The sequence below is a fragment of the Protobothrops mucrosquamatus genome, unplaced genomic scaffold, assembly GCF_001527695.2.
Source record: "Protobothrops mucrosquamatus isolate PMUCROS unplaced genomic scaffold, P.Mucros_1.0 scaffold45, whole genome shotgun sequence".
Taxonomy (NCBI): Eukaryota; Metazoa; Chordata; class Lepidosauria; order Squamata; family Viperidae; genus Protobothrops; species Protobothrops mucrosquamatus.
The window spans coordinates 5,375,028-5,395,517 of NW_015386427.1; the positions used below are offsets into that span (position 1 = coordinate 5,375,028).

General features: G+C 34.5%; 1 protein-coding gene across 1 annotated transcript in view; it reads left to right on the forward strand.

The window, feature by feature from the left end:
- The window catches only part of NXPH1 (neurexophilin 1), a 188,105-nt gene that overhangs the window by 147,177 nt on the left and 20,438 nt on the right, over window positions 1–20,490 (forward strand). The window lies entirely within an intron of this gene.

Below are 20,490 nucleotides of genomic sequence, written 5' to 3' on the forward strand. Positions count from 1 at the left end.
AATGATGGATAGTTACAGCTGTATACTTCATTTGGAAAAGTGCTTACCTACTGATTATTTTCTACTGGCTATTTTGAAAACAGTTTTTACTATAGGCATCTCTTGCTTCTAACATCAGCTGTTTTAGCAACTACATTTTTTTCTAGATTTGCAGCAATTAATCACTTTCTCAAATCTATCATGAAAGCCATCTTTTCTTATTGAAGCAAACTATTATGGTGAGTTACAGTGCAATCCTCTATTTAACAGTCATGATGAATCAATGACAAAAATGTGACATCATAATGAAAGCTCTATCCTTTTCTGCTTCTGTCCCAGCATGGGGCACAAGGAAGTAAATAGGGTTGTATTGTGAATTTACAATTCATGCTTCATCAAACCTCCTGTTAGTTTCCTAACACTTTTATGCATGCAAAGTTTGTACAGTAAAACCTACTGCAAGGAAAATGGAATCAGCAGCAGATGTAAAACCTGATTAATTTAAAAATGTAACCAGTTCTCACGTAGTGATTTGTGGTATGGGAATAGTGATGTTCAAGAGAAGGCTTCTTCAAAATGGGTGCTATTTATATATGTGAATGTCATAATTAAGAATTTCCAGTTCATCCAGGTTGAGAAAAGCTGTCCAAGGGGCCCTATTTTTGAAATGAAAATTGTCAGAAGGCAAGCAATCAACAGACCCATTTATACCAGAAATAGCTATTAGAAGTCCCTTTTCCCCTAGGTTTAAAAAAAAATATTTATGCTGTATATTTGTGAGGACACCTCAGGCAGAACAAAAGATAAAATTTGAAAATTTGGAGTAAAGAATCTGGTTCCATTAACTTGCTGAAATATGTATTTAAAAGCTATTCCCTGGCACTTAAAATGATTGAATATTAAAAGTATTATTAAAAGTATCCATCATTTTTTTTAATTTAGTGGAAATCAGTTGTGTCTCCTGTGCCATGTGAGAGCCTTTGCAACACTCTGTTGGTGGTAAGCAGGGACATTGTGACAGTCTTTTCTTCCCTGCCAGTCAGCTAATTCTAAAATATAACCATGAATGGGGAGTAACAAGAAGAGAAATTAATGAAAAGAAAATACAGCTGTTTTGTGGTCCCGCACAGAGTGTTGGTTGAAGTGGCTTCCCCATGAATATTAAAGCACAATAGTATTTTGATGTTGACAAGATTTGCTGTCCCCCTTTCCCTTTATGAGTTAGATTTTTTTCTCTAAAATAACTGCTATATTACAAGATATTATAATTTTGTGGCTTATGCCAACCTATAAGCAGCAGCAAAAGAGATGCACTTCAGTGGGATAACACACGTTTTATAGGCATAGGGTTAGAAATAACAATAACACTTAGACTTATATACCACTTCATAGTGCTTTATACCACTCTCTTAGTGGTTTAAAGAATCAGAATATTGCCCCCAGCAATCTGGGTCCTCATTTTACTTACCTCGGAAGGATGGAAGCTGAGTCAGCTTGAGGCAGTCAGGATCAAATTCCTGGCAGTGGACAGAGTCAGCCTGCAATACTGCATTTCAGCCACTATACCACCATAGTGCCAGGTTCAGCTGAGATGTTTCTGAGCAGAATTCAGGGAGTAATCTCAAAAACTGACAAATTATCTGCTTATTAGTATAACTAGAAGTAGACAACATGGTACCCTTCAGATGTTTTGGACTTCAGTTCCCATAAGTCTTACTATTGGCTGTTGCTACTGACAATCCAAAACTTGGGGAATATATAAAATTGTCTTATCCTATTGTAGGGAATACAAAACTAGATAAGTCAGTAACTTGTTATCAAATAAGGTAAACTTTCAGTAATGTTCCAATAGTGAATGAGAAATTCCAAACAGAAATAATATAAATATAGAAGAAATGATATTTTATTATTTTAAGTTGCCACAAAATATCATTCTTCTACATTTCTTTTAGCTGTAGCACATAACAATACTAAAATAGTAGACATCTGAGTTTGATAATTATTAGGGTTGTAAACCAAGAACATTGGATCTAGATACTGAAATTCTTATTCTGATCACTGCTGATTAATTACACATTTTAGATGAATTTGACTTTATGGGAATTGGGTTCACATAATAAACTGAGCAATGGTTTGCTTAATTATGGTTTATGAAACAAAGAACAATTGGTTGAATTTTTAAAAAAGCATGTGAAAACATCAGCCATGGTTTATAAACCACAGAAATTCAACTACGCTAAAAGCAAACCATTTTGGCTTTGCATACTGTTAAAACTATATCTCTCAGTTTCGCCTACTGCTTGTTAACACACTTGTTAATGTTTTCCAAGGAAAAACAATTTGGTTCTGTAAGTATTTTATAGCTCCTAACTTTGAAAGCACTGAAAGTATTTTACATATATGCAGGGCTTTTTTTTTGTCATAGAACACCCAGAACGGAGTTTCGGCACAAAAAAAGCACTGCATATATGCCTAGTCTTTTCATTTCAACTCTGGCTTATCCTTTAACCAATACATTTATGCCTTTCTCAAGTTTGATCTTTTACTGAGTTTTCACTTGAGATGCCTTTGCAGATGGGTGCTGATAATTTTGTGTCCCTTTAAAGCAGTAAGTGACTCCTCCAGATTAAGAGAATGACCTGTGTTTACTGTATAAGCCCTCTTCTCCCCTTCTCAAAAGTGACAGGAACCTATTTACAATTGATTTACAGCAGTGCACCATCTGTGAACTGAGCCAATGCATCTTGCCAGAATAAAAATATTCAGAAGCTGACAATGAATGAATATCCAAGGCAAGCTTCTTATTCCCAGGGACTGTTGGAAAGCAAATGATCAGAACAAAAGTTAACAGAAAAATCATGGAAACAAGCAAAAGAAACTAACTGAAATGATTTACCACTTCTTTTCAGGGTTTCCACACACCAACTACTGTGATTTAACTTGGTAGAAAATAAATCATTCTCTAACTTTATTTTAAGAATTAGAACTCCCATATTTAGATTGTGGGGCTTGCTCTTTCTTTAGTTAAGTGCAAGATCGATAATGTTCTTTCCTGAATTATGTAGTCATCTTACCAGAACTCTGCAGTTAGATCTAAAAAATGAAACTCATAAAGGAACTATTCCACTTTCTCAGATTGTGGGCAGATAGGAAGAATGGCAGTGTAACCAAGTAAAATTAGCACTCTCTACTATACTAGGAATCTGATTAGAAATACCGAAAGATGTACATCAGACATTCCAAAATACTTTGAGAAAACAGTAGGAAAAATTTCAATTGATTTTTGGAAAATGGGAAGTCAAACCTGGGAAACTTCTGTGCCTAGATTTGAGCCAAATCAAGATACCATTCTAGTTTCCCTTGATTTTGTATTGAATTGTCAGCATTTCCCTTATTTTAGATGGGAAAAGAGTTCACTATTGGTGCCTGATAGTTGCTATGGCTGTAGTTCTGGGACTGAGCCTATTTTAAATCAAATTCCCAAACTTGCTACTACTAAGTTATAAATCTTGAGTACTATGTGGATTAGATCCCCATTTGACATAGAGTAGTGGGCTTCTCTGGAACAGTCAATAGCTCATCTTCTGTTATGGCAGGAGTTGGCTACATTTCCACTTCTCTAGCAACCTATTTGCTGCTACTGGACGCCACTCAGATTAAGCAAGTCTGAAATATTTACCCTATTTTTGTTTGTGAAAAGCCAAGAGTATTGGTGAAGGATGAAAGGATGAAATGGGCATCTTTATCCTCACAGTGCTCCCTGAAAACCTTGGGCCACTGTCCAATTAGGTCTATTTTCTTCATTTTGGGATGAGAGCTAAATGGCAAAGGCAGCCTTCACACCTGCCAGCTATACAGATACGTCTATGCAGTTTTCTAGGCAATATTGTCAGAAGTGGTTTGCCAACTTCCTGGGGTTGAAAGAGATACTCAGCTGGACTAGAACTCACAGTCTCATGGTTTCTAGTCTGGTCTCTCAAAGGCTTTCAAGGCACAAAATAGGAACCTTAAATTTCTAGAAGAGTAAAAGAATAAATTTTGCTTCTTAAGCCCCAATCCTGAAAAAAGTGCCAAAAATAGTGAAAAGGTTGATCTCTCCCATTCACATAATAATCCTACAGTCCCTAGGCAGAAAGAAAGAACAGTCCTTGAATAGCTAAGATGTTGCCACCCCTATCATAAGGAATACAATGCATTTTCTCACGACTGTGACTATCAACAAGGCATTAATAAGCCATTAATAAAAGATGAGATTAAATTAATTAGAATCCCCATAGATGATTGTACACACATTTATTTAATCAAGAATATTTATTAACAAACATGACTATAGAATTACAATCAAGGAAATCAAAATAGTGATATTATTATAGCGTCATGGGGTAGTATTAATATCTTACTTGTTGTAGCTTAACTATCAAAGCCCTACAGCAGTGTTTCTCAAATCCAGCAGTTTTAAGGTGTGTGGACATCAACTGAATGGGGAAGTCTGGGAGTAGAAGTTCATATATCTTAAAGTTGGTGAGGTTGAGAATCACTGCTCTAGAGGAGAAACACAACAGTCAGAAATTAAGTGCTTCCTTCATGAAAATATGTAATATGGAATCAGCGAGCAAAGTTTCTCATTAATATAAGGCTGAGGATCTACAATCAGTGATATGGCTTCCCTTTGCCGAAATGCAGTCAGTATCAAGAAAAAAAAATATTTTCATTTTTGTCACATGAGAATGGAATGAAACACAAGCAGAGCAGTTGGGTTTTTGCATGGTGGGGGTAAATAATATAGGCATGCTGCATATCTAATACTGGAAGCAATATCAAAAGTGTATTTTTCCCCCTATGGGAGGCACTTACCATAATTAAAGCACTGTTTGTGTACTCATCACTTTATGTGAACACTGAAATATATGTGGCTGAGTTTTAAGAACACTGAGGTTATACTGCTGGTGTTACAAATTCTGCCAAAATCTATGAGACCAGAAGATGGGGGGGGGGGAGGGGAGTAGCATATGATTGTGGTTTGCTATGTCTGGTGATTGTGATAATGATTTACATTTGTGCTTGTCACACACATAGCAGTTTTCAAGATTTCGCTTCCTGGAATAAATAAGAAACAGCTGCGTTCTCTGTTTTGTATGGTAACTGTTGGAAGATATTGATTTTCTAAATAACAGCAGTTTGATGTCTTTTATCCCCTTTATTCATTTAAAACCTTACCAGCTGTCATTTATTAACATCTACCCACCCACCAAGCTCTGGTAATTTTGACCTCAGTCTTTAGATATTTTTTTTTAATCCAGTTGGACAGTTTCAAATATTTCATTTCAAAACTATCTTATCCTTCAATTTAAATATATGATATCTATTGCTCCCTGGTAGCCATTAGTCAATAACAAATCTGTCCTTTTTCTTATAATTTATATTTATTTAGAATTTTACATCAAGTAAAAAACAAATCTACAGAAGAAAGAGAAATTAAAAAGAAAAATACCTTTTGATAATTGCAATACTTTTTTTTAATCCTGCCTTTTTTATTTTTATAAATAACCCAAGGCCGCAAACATACCTAATATGCCTTTCTCCTCTTATTTTCCCCACAACAATTTTATGAAGTGAGCTACTCAGCTACTGTGCTATTACATTTTATTTTTACTTCCCTCATTCCCTTTATGTGTGTGTGTGTGTGTGTGTGTGTGTGTGTGTGTGACAGAGAGAGAGAGAGAGGGGGAGAGAGAGAGAGAGAGAGAGAGAGAGAGAGAGAGAGAGAGAGAATAGGATTTAGGACAATAGGTTTGTTTAAGGAATTAATAAATAAGAATAACACTTCAAAAAGAATTCATGAAAAGTATATTAATAGTTAAAGTATATTAATAGTTATCTGCTACCGGTAGTTTAAAAATAATATTACCGTTCTGCAAAAGAAAACTGAATATAATAAAGGAGCTTAGTTTAATCTGATTTTATGACTGTCTTAGGCCACTGATAAAGTGAAGGATATGAAATAGTTATTGATAGCAACAGGAAAGATGCAAGTTACAACACTGATCCAAATGTACAATTTTGATTAAATAAAAACTGCAGGCAAGTATTGCCTTACATTGATCACACCATTTGTCAGTTTTTCCATCTGTGATTGTAACAAAACTATTGTTAAGAGAGAAAAAAGGAAACCAAGTCAGACAGTAATTAACAGAACTATTTAAAACAAAATATTGCCTTGAAAGAAGTGATTATAGAGAACTGTAACACACACACACACACACACACACACACATACAAATATTTCAAAAACTTTCAAACTTTCAATTTTTTATTAACTTTACATTCTTATAACATTCAAAGTTCAAAATATTTCATTATTCACATATTTGTCATTTCTTTAGTTGCCCTACATTTGACATTTATAAATTTATAACAAACTTCCTTGAGTTTTGAATTAATAGTTGTTTAAAACATGAGCCCAGTTGTTTCAAATCAAATGTGTTTATTATTTTGGATTACACTCTAAATGACATATTGGTAATTACATGAGACCTATGTTCACTAATAGATTTAAAATAGGTCAATCAACAAGTTTGTGAATATGACTTTTCATATCTTTTCATGTCTCTCTGTGCCTATGTAACTTTGCAGTTCTTCGCATATTGAGCATATTTATAAAAGGTTCTTTTTTAATAATCTATGAAATCCTTTATATAACTTTGTATTAATCAAGTGGAATTTTAAATATGGGCACATTTATGTACTCTGTAATAGTTTTATGTACAAGTGATAGAACCCAATAGTCAGATACACACACATGTTGAAGAACTAGATTGCTTTCTTCCAATACTCATAATATGTGGCCAGATAGTAAAACCCAAAGATGAGTGCTTAGATATTAAAAGAATGAATTAGATACAGTACATTTATGGAGGATAAGAATATTATATATGTTTATTTAAAACCTCCAGGACTGAATTTAGCATGCCTCAAAATATTATTTAGTGGGCAATAACAGTGTAAAAAAAAATACCATTTTCTTTGGGATATTGGAAAAGGCAGGGTTACATGTACAGCAGATAAAGGAGATCTGTTGTACTGTACTGATTTTGTGCTAGCCATAAATGGTATAGATCAGTTTTTTCATGCTTAATAATAGAAATGTATAACATATCATGAAATATAGTACTGCAAATAAATGGTAATTATTGTACACTTATTCAAGTCTTATTTCATTTTAAGTATAATAATCATAACTTTGTAGAGGTAACTGGACCTATGTGGCAAATATCTGCAGTTTCTCCATGTAATGTCCCTAGCCCAGAGGACCATATATAAGTTTTCAAATTTTACTGTAAGCAAGATTTTGCATCCATTAATAGAAAGATATAGTCAATGTGCGCATTCTCCCTCATGTTCAGGAAACCATGGGATAATGTACAAAATTATCATGAGAATGTGCATCTCTCGGTGTCAGTGAAATCTACCACAAAGATAGTGTATGATAGAGGAACAGAGTACTATTGTGAAAAAAGTACCAATTGCACATAAAAATACACATTTGTTAAAAAAATGCCCGTAGCCTGAATTTTTTTCCAGACCTCCTTTAAGATATTGCAGTTATTTCTGGATAAAATTTAGGAAGAAATAATCATATTTCAAAAGGAAGAATTGCTTTTATATCTTTATTAAGAGGCATTTTCTTTTACTTTTTTAACATTTAACTTTGCATTGGTATTATTTCTTCTGATATACTTGACTGGATTTTCACCTTGCTTATGTTTAAAAATCATGATAATACTCTAAATAACAGTGACACAGTTTATAGATCTTTATTGGAATTTAACACTATTCATGTGCCATGACATTTTACAACTTCTCTTTTATGTTTCTCTCTCATAAAATGCACTCTGTGGATGCATGCATTTTGTAGCTAGAACAGGTCATGTCTCTTTCTGTCAAAGTCTCCCTTGTTTTGTGACTGTGAATCCTTGGCTGCCTGGCCACTATGGGCATTTAGAGACAGGACTTAAATGAAGTGTGAAATGTTTTGCTTTAAATCTTCTCTCTTGTGAGCAAATGTAAAAAAAATCCCATGTAAATAGAGCATAACTTTAAACCTTGTCTCTATAAGAGGTTATCAGCTTTCTGTACCCATTTGATGCCATACTGCTATTTTCAATGTTATTTTCCATCAAATGCTTAAAGCAAATGAATAGATATTAGAATTAATGCTTGTAATACTTTAGTGTCAGTTGATGTTGCTTCAGCTTTTTTCAGGGGCTTAAATTATCCTTCATGCTGGTTCTGGGGGTCATTTCTCTACCAGCTAGATCCAGCAAAGAGCAAGAAAGCACTAGAGAAAAACTGAAATTGAGATATGATATGAAACACATTGAAAATAATCATAGAATAGTGATAAAAGCAGTAAAAATTCAAGAAGTAAAAAAAAGTACTGTGTAAAATTGGGATTTTGTCTTGCAAATATGAAGCTTTGCCCTTCCTAACACTAAATGATCTTGCGTGACCAAAAATAGCAAGTGTTCAGTTGTCTGGTAATTTAATTTGATTTCTGTGTTTAGTAATCCAACCTGATCCCTATTTTTCAGACTAATGTATGATTCCAGATGCAGTGATTCTGTTCAGTCTGTAATATTTTTCTTAATGTTGTAGTATGATAGGGAGGTTAACGCTCCCAAAATTTATTAACATTAATACTTTAAATTCATTTGAAAAATGCATATTGGAGAACAGAATAATAATAACATAATAATAATAATAATAATAATAATAATAATAATAATAATAATAATAAAGTTAGAAGGGACCTTGGAGGTCATCTAGTCCAGACATGTCAAACACAAGGCCCAGGGGCCAGATGCGGCCCGCGAAGTGGTTTCATGTGGCCCACGAAGCCATCCTGGAAACAGTGAGAGAATGGCCCCTGCTGCCTTGGCCCTGGCCCAGGCCGGCCGGGAGGGAGCCAATATACAATTTTGTGGTGGCCATCTATGCTGAAACACATTCAGTCTTAGCTCCACAAGGCCATCTAGAAACAGCGAGGAACCAGCCCCTGATGTGTCGGCCATGACCCCTGGGTGCATGCTGGGGAGGCGTCACCCTTTGTGAGGAATGAAGAAATGGACCATGCCTTGGTGCTTGCCCCGATGTCACCCCCTTCTGCCAGAGACCCTCAGATCTGTCCCACTCCTACCCAGGCCCCCACAGGTACCCTTGATGCGAACAATGTAGAGCTGGCCATGCCCACCCAGTAGGCCACACACACTCCATCCACGCCCACCGAGTAGGCTGCACCCACCCTGGCCACACACCCCCGGCCCCCCTGAGGGCAACCGCAATGATGATGCGGCCCTCAATGAAATTGAGTTTGACACCCCTGATCTAGTCCAATCCCCTGCTCAGCCAGGAAACCCTATACCATTTCAGACAAATGGCTGTCCAGTCTCTTCTTAAAAACTTCCAGTGTTGGAGCATTCACCGCTTCTGGAGGCAGGTTGTTCCACTGGTTAATTGTTCTAACTATCAGGAAGTTTCTCCTTGATTAGTTTCCATCCGTTGCTTCTTGTCCTGCCCTCAGGCGCTTTGGAAAATAGCTTCACTCCCTCTTCTTTGTGGCAACCCCTGAGATATTGGAATACTGCTATCCTGTCCCCCCTCATCCTTCTCTTCATTAAACTAGACATACCCATTTCCAGCAGCCGTTCCCTATATGCTTTAGCCTCCAGTCCCCTAATAATCTAATGGATTTTTAAAAAAAATTCAGTTGTGAGATGCAAGCTGATTAAATGACAATATTACTGTATTTTTTCACCAATTTGCCGATAAAAATTGGTGACAATATCCAAGGGATTCTAAGAATCTTAAAAATGATGGTTCCCAGACCTATTTTGGAAGCGTAGCTGCCCTTCTGTTCAAGGCATGCATATAGAAACACACACATACATAAATAGTACAAAGAGCAGGACAACATTTTAAAAACTTCATGAGGGGAAAAAAGTAGTGTGTAACTAATATGGATGAATAGGAAGAAAACTTTACAGTGCAAAGATGTCCTGTTCAGAATCCCACTGATACATGTATGATATTTTCACCATTTTAATAATTTTTTTCACCTGAAAAATGTTTTTATACTTTGCCAATGCTGACAGTTCCCATTCCTTAGAGACGATTTACGCTATTATGGTTGCATATTTGGAGACCAAAGCTGCTGTTAGCATATAGTATTGATACTGTATGATTTGTAGGATCCAGTTGTTTGTTTTACTTGAACTCTAACTTCTTCTGGAGTCAGACACACTCTTAAAATTAAAGAATTTGGAGACCAGGAATGTATTTTCTAATTGAATGATGCTTCTGTTCTTCATTTCACAATATAATCTATGATATGGAGCAAGTGTTTTTTGCAGTTACTATTTTCCCAGCTATCAAAGGAAGGTAGGGAATGCTGCTCCCAGAGGGGGAATTGTACTTCAGCCTGAGTTAGCTCTTTCTTCTATCAACTGCAGATTATCCAGAAACCTAGAAATAGATCCAGATCTTTTCATCCTTCATATATTCTAATGAATTAGGGTATAATGGTGTTTGTGGAATGCTATTAGTTATATCAACTAGTTTTAAATATCCAAGGGACCAAACTGGCTTGAACTGGCTTGTCAGCTTCATTGGATTTTGGATCAGGCTGAAATAACATTCTAGGCACCATAGCAACCAGTAATCCATAATAGAGACTACTATGGTAATTTATTGACAGGCACTCTAGACATTAATTTAATGATTTACCTCTGTGTTCATAAAAGAAGATGTGGGACAGATGCTGGAAACAGACAGAAATTTCCCCTGAGAGGAACAAGAAATACTGAGGGAAATCAGGATCATGCCAGAACAGATGATCAGGATATTAGATTGTCCAAGCTCCAAGACCAGATGGAACCCATCCTGGAATTCTGAAGTAGAAAAGTAAATAGAAAGATATGTATTTACTTTTCTCCTAGATGCAGCACCATCTAGGAGAAAGGGAAAAAAGGACTTATGGCACAAGCTGGGAATGTATCTTAAAATTCCATATAATATATTTAAAGAAAGAACTGCAAAATATAGTTTACATATCTTATTTTAGCAATATAAAGGATAGTAATGCTAATTTGATTCTAAAAAAATCCACTACTTAATTAGGAGCAGCAAAGATTCACAAAGAGGGATTTGTTTAATATTTTAATTAGGTCAAGAAAGAAATTCAGATATCTGGCAGGCCAACTTAAATCCTGAAAATACTGAGTATTACAAAGGGTACCATTTTAAATTTTTCTTCATATAACCAAACTTTTCTTTTAGTGAAATAGGCAGATATGGTCCTTATTATTTTACTTTAAATATGAAAAAAAAACTTTGCTGTTTCTATGTGTGCATCAGCAATCCATTTTTTTGCTCCATTTCATAATTGTTTGAATTCTCATATGCTGTTTTATGTTCTTTTATTCTGTTCCAGCCAATGCAGGTTTTCTCAATTTTCTTCTAGTCCACATTGTTTTTCTTATATTTAGAAGAATAAAAAAATATTCTTTTATATATTATATGAAATCTAGTCTGATGGATTGTACACTAAGAAATATACCCTGTGGTGTTCATAATAATTTTTTTTAACATAGAGAATACTATATAGAAACTTTTGGTGACTTGCTAAATAATTCAGTTCTGATGTTAATGATCTGTGGGGAATATTTATAAAATACGTTATTGTCATCCACAGTTAAAACAACCTTCTCCAAGGTCACGTGAAGTATTAATACCACTTTACAATGCCTTGGTAAGGCCACGCTTGGAATACTGCATCGAGTTTTGGTCACCACGATGTAAAAAAGATGTTGAGACTCTAGAAAGAGTACAGAGAAGAGCAACAAAGATGATTAGGGGACTGGAGGCTAAAGCATATAAGGAAAGGCTGCTGGAATTTAATGAAGAGAAGTACGAGGGGGGACATGATAGCAGTATTCCAATATCTCAGGGGCTGCCACAAAGAAGAGGGAGTTAAGCTATTTTCCAAGGCGCCTGAAGGCAGGACAAGAAGCAACGGATGGAAACTAATCAAGGAGAGAAGCAACCTAGAACTAAGGAGAAACTTCCTGACAGTTAGAACAATTAACCAGTGGAACAACCTGCCTCTAGAAGTGGTGAATGCTCCAACACTGGAAGTTTTTAAGAAGAGACTGGACAGCCATTTGTCTGAAATGGTATAGGGTTTCCTGCCTGAGCAGGGGTTGGACTAGATGATCTCCAAGGTCCCTTCCAACTTTATTATTATTATTATTATTATTATTATTATTATTATTATTATTATTATTATTATTATTATTATTATTATTATTATTATTATTATTATTATTATTATTATTATTATTATTATTTATTGTTGTTGTTGTTATTGTTGTTATTGTTGTTATATTGTCTAAATTTATTGGATTCCAAAGCTATACTCAAGTTTTACAAATAGAATATTACCTACCAGTCTAAAATTGTATTGGTCACATAGAGAACTGTGAGGACTAATATCTTGAAAAAATATGTTTGCATTACCTACATTGTTAATTACAACATGCATAAGTGAGGATACTGATAATGCATGTTCTAGCTCATATGTAAACCAAGGTACATATAGCTGTACATCTAAATCCTTTTTTGCCTTATTCCTTCAATCAGCATTGAATGAATTGATTAGTGAAAAATTAGTAGTTTTTAACCTGGTGCTTTAACCTCTATACCAAGCTGACTCTCTTCAGACTGGTTTCTTATTCACTCCTAAGATAAGGAAGCAGAGCTTAGATGCAATCACTCTGAGGAAGGCCAGAGGAAGAGACACGTTTTCTGTGCAAGTTTTCAATGAATGCAGAAGAGGTTAATTTATATAGAAGGCTTTACTCAGTTCTCTACATAATAACTGCAAGAACATTGTTGCAAAAAGAGAATGGGTTTGGAGGTAATAAGGACACTATTTGTAAAAGTTGTTCTGTTAATAGAATATATTAGAACTGTTTATATAATAGATTTATAGTATAGTTTGAAGATCATATATTTATATATATATTTCATGTAAGACTATTATTATTACCATTATTTATTTATGTTTCATAATTGTATACTTATTACTATTCTATCATTTATTTTGTTATGTATGACTTGAGAGGGTTACATAAATTTAAGCAAAGAAGTAATAAGTATTACTTATATATTTTAATAATGCAAATGGAGCTTTCCTGAGTTTATAAAGATAGGTTGTGGCAGTGGGGAATTTATAGTCTGAATTTGAATATATCAGTAATAACCTTTTTTTCCTCCTCAGACTGCAAGGTCTATCTTTTTCTTGGTTTTGCTTCCTGCCAGGCTTGTTGTTTCTCTAACTGTATAATTTCTAACCTTCCTTTGCCCATTCAACTTTTTAGCTCTAAACATACCATAGCAGGTATAAAGACTTAAATGCTAACTTAAAACTCAGCACAGTACAGCTACAATATGCCTAAATGTAGTTCATTAAGAGAATATAAATGGATGTCTATGGCGAAACAGGGACACCCCGACACTCTGAACAGATGTAAAAATGAACATTTTACCAGTAGGCAATGAAGATGTGTGACAATAGATACAGTTTGGATGGGCAAATTTTACTGTTTCGGAAAAGGGACTTAAAGACTGGTATTAATGTTCTAAACTTCAAAAATTCATCCCAAGATATTGCTTTTTCAGGTAGTTTTATCAACAGACAATGAAATATTTGTCAAATCTAAATAAAGATCTCATTGAGTGAACAGCTATCTTGAAACATTAGTTAGGCTCCTGAGAAGAACTTACCACAGGGTGGATTAAATCTAATTGGTTTGTATAATTTTCTAAATTCTAATCAGATAATATTACATAAACATTATATGAGCAGGGACAAAGCCAGTCTGGGTCAAGATATTATCTGAGTCACCATTAAACTTAATATTCTTATTTTTAGGAAGAAGAACATTGTTGTAAAATATGCATAGTCCTTGAATATCACATGTTACAGAAGAAAGGGAGAGGAATTATAAAAATCTCTAACTTTCAAAACTCTGACATTTTAGCCTTTCTGATTCACTTTAACAGGTGACTGATATTTTTTATAGATCTTTTTATTATAAATCCTTTAGGATATTTATTTTGTTCAAATAGATGCTATCAAAGAACCCACCCAGATAATAAATTTCAAGTGCATTCCATTACATGTTGTCACACACCTGCCATGTGATTTCTAGCAAAATCTCATTAACTTTTCTCTGTTTAACAGAAAACAATAAGTTTTATTTACATTCCCATAAGAATAACAGTTTTAAAATAATCTGGACAGGATCAAAAGCCAATCAAGAATGGAAATATTATATTAAGCACCTGCAAATTATCTGTCTTGTTAATCAACTCCCCTCACCACCAAAAATGTGATCATTAATATTCACTTTTCAACATTTCATAATGCTGGAAAATTAATGGCATATGAAAAATGACAAAGTACATTCTATTGTTTCAACATCAGTAATACTTCTATGCCAGAAACAATATTGTAGCTATAATCTAATATTGAAAAAAAGAAAGAATACCATTTAATATGCAGATCTTAATTTGGTGGCAGGTGGAAAGATCTTATTTCAATTTGTGAATGGAGAAAAGCTGACATAAAGGCACTGATAAGAAATTTGGAATATGGGCATACTTACTGTTTGCACAGTGAATTTACACTTCAAAACATTCCTGCTAATTCCTTGTCAGGCTTTATAGATTTCCTATGTTCATTTAGAAAGCTTTGTTTTCCACAAATATATTTTTTCCCTAATCTTTCTTAATATTGTTTTAAATGTTTTTAAAATATTTTTTAAAATGTAGAAATAATGGACAAATTTTGTTCACTGTTGTTCCAGATGGCAAGAGTTTTTAAGAGATTCCTATTCTGTTTCTTATTCTGATTTGATAATTGTACCCTATATGAGAGATGTAATCCTAAACCAAAATGTATAATAGTGTTCTTATTTTTGACTGATCACTTAATTAGATATTTTTTATTCTAATATTACATTCAGTCCTAACTAGTGTTAAAATATTAAAGTGGGAAAAACCCAGGGCTTTTTTTTTCATAGAACGCCCAGAATGGAGTTCCGGCACTTTTTTGGGATGGAACCTAGTAGGGTAGGCAAAGCGGGTTGTATGATGTGTGTGAGTTCCGGCACCTTTTTTGTTTTTTGTTTTTTAGAAAAAAAGCACTGGAAAAACCTATTTTCAGGAAGCACTATATTATAGAAATATCCTCAAATTGTTTATGTTCCTAATCCATTCTATAAGAGTTTGCCTGGCATGTATTTGTTTTATTTGAGTCTAATTAATACACAATCAAGCAATATAGTGAAGCAAAAAGAATTTCTTCTTAAACATATACAGTAAGTTCTTCATGTACCCAGCTGGCTAATGTGTGAGAGCAATGGTTTCCTTCCTTCCTTCCTTCCTTCCTTCCTTCCTTCCTTCCTTCCTTCCTTCCTTCCTTCCTTCCTTCCTTCCTTCCTTCCTTCCTTCCCTTCCCTTCCCTTCCCTTCCCTTTCCTTTCCTTTCCTTTCCTTTCCTTCCCTCCTTTTCTAACAAAACAATAAGACCTTTTGTCATTTTATCTTATTTCAGCTTTTTTGTTTAATATATAACATCTTCCTTTTTCATTCCTTCAAGTTTAGTTTATGGTCTCTGACAGCATTCTCTCTATGCTATCTGTCCAAACATCTGTTCCTTTACTGAATCAAAAGTCTCCTTTTCCAGACAGTGGAATGCATATTTACAAAAACTATAAAACTCTCTCTTTTCAACATGGTTTTGCCAATATTAGACTCCTGCTAAGAAATTTTACAACTTTCTCCTGTCATGTCTCATTTTTATGCCTAGTTCAATACAACTAATTTATTTGGGATCTGTGGTGGAGAAAAAAGAATACTTTTGCCAGCATTTGAAATTACAACTCATCCCATTTTAATGCTCAAGATCTGTGATTCTTATTCTTTTTAATTTTAGAAATTGTAGAAATTTTATATTGGATCAGTGTTGTATATGATCAAATGATTTTTAATTGATATTTTAATAGCAATTGCATTTAGACTTATATATTGCTTCACAGTGCTTGAGAGCTCTAAGAGGTTTACATAGAGTCAGTATATTGCCCCCAACATTCTTGGGTCCCCATTTTATTGACCTTGGAAGAATGGAAGGCTGAGTTAACCTTAAGCCAGTGAGGAGGATCAAACCCCGGGCAGTCAACAGAATTAGCCTGCATTACTGCATTCTAACCACTGTGCCACCATGGCTCTTGAGTGTTTTAAGTGTTTTTTAAATCAGTAATTAGATTTTAATGCCACTTCTTTTGAGTGGCATGAAATTGTCCAAAAAATATAACACAAACATATTACATGCATGTGTACAGAACAAAAGAAGTGATCATTTACATACAGATAACCACAAATATACTGAAACACAATCATAAACACACACATTTTAGCACACATATATGAGCACAAAGTAGCAGAAAATACAACGGCATGGTAGAGTGACATAATATGATTGGAATAGGTCAAGATGCTGGTCATGAAGGTGCAATAGAAGCTCCATCCATTTTTTTTAATGTACAGCATTCATTAAAAATGAGTGGACCTTCTTTGTCATCATTATGGCCCCATCTTGATTTTGCTCACTATATCTTGTGGATACCTTTGACCTTGAACAATGGGAGAGGGTGAGAAATAGATCAGGATGGACCAAAATGAAAAGATTGGTGCACCACAAACAGTAGTGGTGAGGAGCATGTCACAATGGGAGTGAAGGGATAGATTAGAACATGGCCCACCTAAAATTTCCTAAAGCTGAGAAGCATTGAACTAACTGAGTGTAACATATAAACAGAAAATTGGGGTTTTTTGTTCTTGTTGTTAGTAAGAATGAAGTAAATTGTTAGGACTTTGCCTTTTACATAGCTGTAACAATAAAGAGAAATTTCTGAATCAGTGTTGCTTAACCTTAGCAACTTTATGTGCACTTCAGCTTACAGAATTTTCCAACCAGCATCAAGAAGTGTCCTTATTCTTTGGATACTTGTTTCTATAATATCTTGTACTTTTTTGCTATCTTCTCTCACCAAGAGAAATAGGCTACAAGAAATGTTTTATTATTCCACAGGAGCTCTTTCTAAATACCTTCCAATGTACTGGTCCTACCACTTCCAGAATTTTCAAGAGCTTTGTAATCCCCATGTACTAGTTGAGGAAATCTGTTACAGTAAAAATGACAGACCTAGTCCAAGATTCTCAAACTAAGTGAAGAATCATGGGTAGGAATACATATATTATATCAAACAGTTATGCATGAAAACAGAAATTGGTATTGGGTGCCATATTAGAAAAAATAATATTGTGTTTTAAAGTCACATTTCTAGCCTTTATGAATACAAAGATAGACATAAAAATATCAAGTGTGTGTGTGTGTGTGTGTGTGTGTGTGTGTGTGTGTGTGTGTGTGAGAGAGAGAGAGAGAGAGAGAGAGAGAGAGAGAGAGAGAGAGAGAGAGAGAGAGAGAGAGAATGAGGGAAAACCTAAGTACCACATGTATCTCCTTACCTCCTCCCATTATTAAGAAAAAAAATAAAGTAATCTGTTTTGGTTAACATCATTTTTCTTACAGTGTTTAATTAGATGATTCAGAAACTCATCAGCAAGACTTGGTAGTAGTGATTATCTTCTGTTTCTTTTTTCGAGCAACTGTTGTTTGGTGACATATTGCATTGAACCTTCAGCTTGTTTATCTCCATCACAGCTAGCAGTCATGATTAAGAAAATTAAAATCTAAAATGTTTTTCATTTTTTCTTTTGGCACAAAATTTTTCCACATATAAGTATATGTGTTGGTTACATAACTCTTCTATCCAAGTTTACCTTTAGTGGTGCAAATTAGAGAAAAGATCACTTGGTGTGATATTTCAGTCTGCTGCTGAGATCTACATAAAAGAGTTAAAGCTGGAACAACCAAAGGTCTTTGATGATGTCCATGCAAATCACTTACAGTATTGGTTTCAGGATTATGTACACTGTTGACGAATAAACTTTTGCTGGTGGTTCATGTTATTCCTGCTTTATTCCTGCTTTATTCTGCACCTTTTCTCTGTTTTTTCCAGATATTATTTTAACATTTTGATAAAGTTTAATAAATAAATAACTATATTTTTGCCAACTGAACCAAGTAATATGTGTGTTTCCTCTGATTTGGATATAGAAATTGATTGGGAGTGAGTGGGTGCAAATGAAACTGGAAATGACCCATAGTAATTTTCAATACTATCTGGATGAAAATGTCAGATGATACCTGTAAACATGGAAGGAAGCTTCATTTGCATACATTTCCTGGTATTTTTCCAGATAAATTTTAATTATTGGTTCATGTCATCCATCTTCAGTAATGGTGAAGCTGAACTTAACCACAACTTAGAACACCATATTGCACCCTCAATATCCAATTATATTTATTGATGTCTTTACAAATACATTTAAAGTCTGCCTACCCTCTAGGACTTTGCTCCAAATTCATGACAGGTAGAAGTTTGAGCTAGTTCGAGCTAACATGGCAAACTTGCTGCACTAAAGCCGATGAAAGGATTCCAAGAGTGGAGCACTCAATGAATAAACACTGTGCAAGATCATATCTACTGGCACCTCTTCAGCAGTACCTTCTTGTATCAAATGTTTATGCTTTCATAAGCATAAGAAGGGTTGGCAGAAAAGGCTATACCACACAATCCAGTAAGCTGATAAAGTTGAGTAGTTCCATATTTGTAATGCCAAAATAAGGCCACTGTGTGTTTAACACTATGATTACCAATGAAGATTATATAAAACTTATAGAATTATGCTACTGTTAGAATTTTGAAACCTTAATTACTATGGAAGCCAGCATACTACAATATACTGTTTTATTTATGAATCAGGCTGTGGAAGGCTTTATTTAGTGACAGTGTATATGACAGATTTTATTAATTCAGAGGAATAATGTTCTTACCCTCTTATAACCTTATAATCTTATAACCCTAAGCTCTTGTATAGTACAACATTACAGGTTTATGCTGTTAAGTGTATTCTTTCTCTGTTGGCAACTCCCTTGTTTTCTGACTGAATTTTTTAAACAATTTGTCACAGATCACAAAACACATCTTCTTACTGCAAGATCTACAAGAAATTAAATGGAGGGTTTTGATTTTGGTATCAGTGTTATTGGGTATAAAATTCCTAGCCAGTTGTTGAATTTCTTGCTTTCTTTTTTTTTGGTTTTGCACTCCCTCACTAAAGCAACTTCAGTGAAATTGGGCAAACTGCATTTATAAATCTTTTGTAATGAGACAGGGCTCTGAATAGCAATGCCATCCCTCTGGTGACCAACGCTGTAAACTAAGTAGTATTTATAATATAAAGCTTCTGTGAGGGGCACTGCAGAAATGTAATTTCAGGCAGCAAATCCATAGATAAAAGCAGGGATGATATATCTGGGTGCTAGTTGTCAGATTAGCTAACATGAATTTATGTATATATATATATGTATGTGTGTGTACATATGTTACTTCCTAAAACTAAAATCAGTAGAAGAATTGGATGTAACATAATTTATTTATATTATTTTATTCAAGTATTTATAATCTTCCATTTTGCTATTCAGTCTTTAGAAACATTAAAATTGTAATGTCTGTTTATATATCTTTCTTTGGAATATCATTGGGATCACCTCTAAATGGACTAACTCTGGTCCTGGAAAGTAGAAAGTACCTCTCTCTTTTGATATGGCTATCAGAGATGAATGCAACCCAATGATGAAAGCCTTTAGGCTCCTTACTGGATAGTGAGAAGACTGCTAAACTGAAGCTCATCAAGGCTTGTGATGTCTTTACCAACCACCAGATGTGATGGAACTACAATTCTCCCAATTCTTGTCTGGAAGAAACTAAGTTAGGACTGATATAATGTTTCTTGGAATTAGCCCATACAGGTTATTCAAAAGAATGTCATACATGCAATCCACCAGTGTATATCCTTGAAAAGAGAAGTTCTTCTTCTTAATAATAATAATAATAATAATAATAATAATAATAATAATAATAATAATAATAATAATAATAATAATGATAAAGTTGGAAGGGACCTTGGAGGTCATCTAGTCCAACCCCCTGCTCTGGCAGGAAACCCTATACCATTTCGGACAAATGGCTGTCTAGTTTCTTCTTAAAAACTTCCAGTGTTGGCGCATTCACCGCTTCTGGAGGCAGGTTGTTCCACTGGTTAATTGTTCTAACTGTCAGGAAGTTTCTCCTTAGTTCTAGGTTGCTTCTCTCCTTGATTAGTTTCCATCCGTTGCTTCTTGTCCTGCCTTCAGGCGCTTTGGAAAATAGCTTGACTCCCTCTTCTTTGTGGCAGCCCCTGAGATATTGGAACACTGCTATCA